This window comes from Nematolebias whitei, chromosome 3 (genome assembly GCF_014905685.2).
Source record: "Nematolebias whitei isolate Nwh7 chromosome 3, NemWhi1, whole genome shotgun sequence".
Taxonomy (NCBI): Eukaryota; Metazoa; Chordata; class Actinopteri; order Cyprinodontiformes; family Rivulidae; genus Nematolebias; species Nematolebias whitei.
The window spans coordinates 5,387,832-5,392,848 of record NC_056500.1 but is presented as its reverse complement, the minus strand read 5'-3'; positions in this window follow the sequence as shown (position 1 = coordinate 5,392,848).

Below are 5,017 nucleotides of genomic sequence, written 5' to 3'. Positions count from 1 at the left end.
ATATACACATACATATATATATACATATATACATATACACATATATATATATATATATATACATATATACATATATATACATATATACATATACACATATATATATATATATATATACATATATACATATATATACATATATACATATATACACACATATATATATATATATATATATATGTATATGACAGAAGTATGCACCTTGTTAATAACTGCTCTCTAGAATCTTCTACTCAGGTCACAGACTATGGCTTCATCCACTTTCTCAAAGACTGAGTGCTTTTACTGCAAACCCACCTGGATAAGAACCCCCGATGAACCCCTCTCCCCCTCAGGGTTTTCGGAAACTGTTAAAAATATTGCTAATGTTTCATGTTTCTTGTGTATGAAAGCACTGCAGGCTCTGACAAACGTCCAAAGTAGCTCTGACGACCCGTTTTGTGTGTAAAGTGTCATAAATTTATGTGGGAGCTTGATAAAGCTTGCTCAGCTGATAAATCACCATGCTCATAAAAGCCATTTGCTTCTCTGTGTCTGTCTAGTTTTCAAACATTCACCTCACTCCTACATTGAGCCAAATTTCTGTCAGAGCAGTAAGACCTGGCTTTACCTCGTATTTCCCCTTATCACCATCTTCTAATAGGAGGAGTCTGAGGAATCCTTGAGCTCAGACTTATTTCTCCAACACCCACCATGACAGGCTGAAACAAAGACACATGCTTCTTTTAAAACACCGGCTAATTTCTGTCACATAAAGCACACAAATTGATGACAGATGCTGGCATGACTGCTGCTGAGGAACAAGTGTGGAATAAAACAGTGATGTGTGAATCTGAGAGCGGGGATGAGGTCTGCGAGATAATAAAGTCATGGAATGGCTCACAGCCGCCCGCCAACTCCTCTTGTTTTAGGACTTGCAGGAGCTCCACCCAGTGAAATGCTGCCTCAGCACTTCTCCATCCAAATGGCTGCAGTTCAGTTAGAGGTCTCGCTGCCTCAGACCCCAGATGAAGCACCTCGGAGACCCTACGGCTCCTAACCACCCCCCCTGCTTTCGAGAGGCCGACCTCTGACAGACACCGCTGCACTGCCAGAGACATAAAGCAGAATAATAGCTGCTCATTCTGCCCCGCTGCTGCCGATCAGACAGAACCCGACTGTCCAAAACCATATTTAGCTGAATGATAAGTGACAAATGAAGGTGAATGCCTCAGCAAGTGGCCTCAGTGAAATCTGACCCACGAACCACGTTAAACATATTTAGCAGGTTATAATCTTGGCAGGCTGCTTGAGTCTGACTGATGGACTTTGTGACAGCTTTGTAAGAAAATAGTCCCTTAAAGGGAAACGTCTGTTCTAGTCATTATAGTGGAGGACAGACTCATACAATATTGCTTGTTTGCAGGTGATAGTAAAGTAAAAAGGAGTTAAAATCATATTTTTCGTTGTTGTAAAAAATAGGAATAAAATTAAACGAGCTTGATTTTTAAATAAATAACAAAAGTAGTAGTGTTCTGCATTTTAAAGTTACTGGACTGCACTGTCATGAAGTCGAATAAAAAAAAAAAAATCATTCATGTTGATGTGTTTTAATGAAACACTTGAAAGCAAATTTTGTGAATAGCTGCCAACTACCACGTCTGTTTGTTTACAAATGAAAACAGCCGAAGCGACTGAAAATGGGTTAACAACTGGGACATCCACGGACGCGCTGTTTAGGCTTGAGAAGTCTGAAACTTTTGACACATTTATATATTTAGGCTCACATTGGTTGAGTAAATTATTCTAAAACTTAATTAAAATAACCCTATAAGTATAATAAGGAGTGAAAATAAATGTGATTTGAGTTATAAACTTTCTGAGCGTTAGAGTTGAAAATGCGTTGAAACATTAAACTTAGTGGCTTGATGCCTGTTATTCATTCCTGACAGGTCGACTCATTCTTTCTTATTCTTATAGCGTTTAGCAGCTGACTCACTCTAATGTTATATTTTCAACTAAACTTCTTCCTTGAGATTTTAGGCTCATCCGTCATGTTTGCTTCCCTACACAGACTACCTCCAGGCTAGTCACGCGACTCAAGCTTCTCCGTGGTTTTTGGATTGAGAACCCGCATTTCAGAATTATGAATTAAAATCAGAATCAACTTTGTCATCGCACAGTTAAGTACAGTGAAAATACGTTCCGTTCAGCCGTCTGAATGGTAGACGGAAGTGTACCGGGGCTGCTGCTTCTACGGAGCGCTTCTTTTATCGCTTAGATAAGACAAGGGGAAGAAAACATGAGAAGTGAAGGTATTAAAAAAATATCTCTCACACCATGTCCTTGACACGGGGCACAGTGTAACGTAGCAAAAAAAATCCAAGGTCGACTGCTTCATGCCAGCGAGTCCTAGGAGCTGCAAGTGTCCCACGATTCTCGGAAATCGCATCCAGCTTAAGGTTCAGCTTGCAAAGCACATTATTCTGAGAGCTCGAAGCACGGAATAATCCTTTACATAACGCAGGGAGCTTTACCGACCTGCCGAAACTGCTGCCGACGTCTTCCTAATTAGTCGATATCCCAGGTATCTGCCAATTCCAAAAAGCAGAAACCCTGTTACCATAAATCCAATAATGTATGCATCTTCTACGTCCTCAAAGGACAATACAGTCAGGCGCATCATCTTCCAAACACCCCAGGAATCCACAACATATCCAGCTGCGTGTGTCCCTTCAGGGCATGAGGGTTCTCCTGCACCCCGTCTCCTCGTCGAGAAAGTTTTATCAATTGCGTTGAGAGACCAGCTGACCAGAATAATACTGTATATCCAGAAAACTACTTGAGTAAACTCTTCCAAATTGCATGAAATGATATATAGTTCAGGGTAATGCTTTTTAAAGCTTTACTGAGTACCTTGAAGCATTTAAATTAACTTTATCCGTTTACATAGTATATAGTATATTGTTATTATTATTAACCTTTACCAGGCAAATTCCACTGAGACGACAGATTTCGTTTGCAAGGGAGGCCTGGACCTGGAGGCAGCCTGAGCCTAACATGAATGTTTTTGGTCTGTGGGAGTTTCATTTTCTCTGGGTCGCCAGGATTACAAGATCAGCTCTAAATATGTATCCAAAGTGGTAAATGTGAGCTGGTAGTTTAATAAAACCAAAATAAATGAAACTACCAGTCCAAGAAGAAATGCACATCGCCTACATTTAACGTCAAAGTTTTAAACAAAGATGTTGTGTTGGCGCTTGACGTGCACCATGGGGATAACTTTCAGTTACTACCGTATCAAAATATCCCTCATTATTTGTAAAACTGACTGAATATAGTCCTTTTAGTGTTTGCTTTAATCGATTCGTTGTGGCAGCCATCTTGCATAAGCTTGACTGTGCAAGATAAATACTGGAAGACAAACAAAAAGAAAGAACCAGTTTTTCTTATAGCTGTAGAGTACCAAACAGCTGACCGGGTCACGAGCCTTTTTTTCCTTTGTAAGAGCTCTCAACTGGATACCCAAAGAGAAGTTCAACCTAATACTGGGAACTGAAATATCCTCCATAATTCAGGCTTCATTAAGCTGCAGATATTAGGCAAAAAAAAAAAAAACAACCCGCAGAGAGTTTTAAAATCTCCGGTGCACAGGGGCGGTGAATGACTTACTGCCTGCCAGGAGCCATTATGTTCGCAGCGCACATACGACTGAGGCTATACCTGGTTTTCTCATTGTTAAAATGAAGAGTGCTCTCTACAGTGGGCTCTGACAGTTTGGTTTATGCAGTTTTACCATCTCTTATTACATCTGCGTGTACTGTCTCACTCTAACATTATCGTTTACAGGGAATAGATAATAGACGCAATAACTGGTGTGGAGTTTGGGTTTGGGTCACGAAAAGCGTCCGAAACACTTGACAGCAGCTCCAAACAGTTTTTCTTATTTCAATCAGAGCAGTGCTCATTCTGTGTGTTGGAGACAGAGCTACAATGACCCTGGGAGTAGATTTATGAGCTCTGGACCGCCTGCATGGAATAAAATGAAACTTAAACCTACTACACTTTGTAACTCGGGTTGAAGCATCGAGTGGCTTGTTTCTGCTGCTACCTGAGACGCCGCGGTGATTTTAAAGGTTGGTCTGCTTCAACGCCTTCCACCACTTTTTCTTTAAAGTGAGGTTTCAGCCTTCTTTCTGGTCTTTAAATGAGCGCAGCATTTTGTCTCTAGGTAATACACAGGCGGAATACATTGGATTTTAACAGAATTAATGTTTCTTCCCGTTGACTCAACTCTTAACTGAAACTACCCAATGCTTTTTCAACAAGGTTTTAATTCAAGAGTTGGAGTAGTGTTTGACAAAATGTTTTTTTTTGTTGTTGAAGATTTCTCTTTCTTTTATTCATTCACACTTTTGTAAAAATTAGAGGTGGGCAAAGCTGTTTACAAGACAGTGGTGAGACCAACTATGTTGTACGGTCTGGAGACAGTGGCATTGACAAAAAGACATGAGAAAGAACCAGAAGTGGCAGAAATGAAGATGTTGAGGTTCTCCTTAGGAGTGGCAAGGATGGAGAAGATTAGGAATGAGATCATCAGAGGTACAGGTTGAACAACTGGGAGATAAAGTTAGAGAGACCAGATTGAGATGGTTTGGACATGTCCAGAGGAGGGACAGTGGATGTTACAAATGCAGCTGCCAAGAAAAAGACATCCATCCATCCATCCATCCATCCATCCATCCATCCATCCATCCATCCATCCATCCATCCAGCCAGCCATCCATCCATCCATCCATCCATCCATTTTCTTCCGCTTATCCGGGGTCGGGTCGCGGGGGTAGCAGCCTAAGTAGGGAGGCCCAGACTTCCCTCTCCCCAGCCACTTGGGCCAGCTCTTCCGGGGGAATCCCGAGGCGTTCCCAGGCCAGCCGAGAAACATAGTCCCTCCAGCGTGTCCTGGGTCTTCCTCTGGGCCTCCTTCCGGTGGGACGTGTCCGGAACACCTCACCAGGGAGGCGTCCAGAAGGCATCCTAA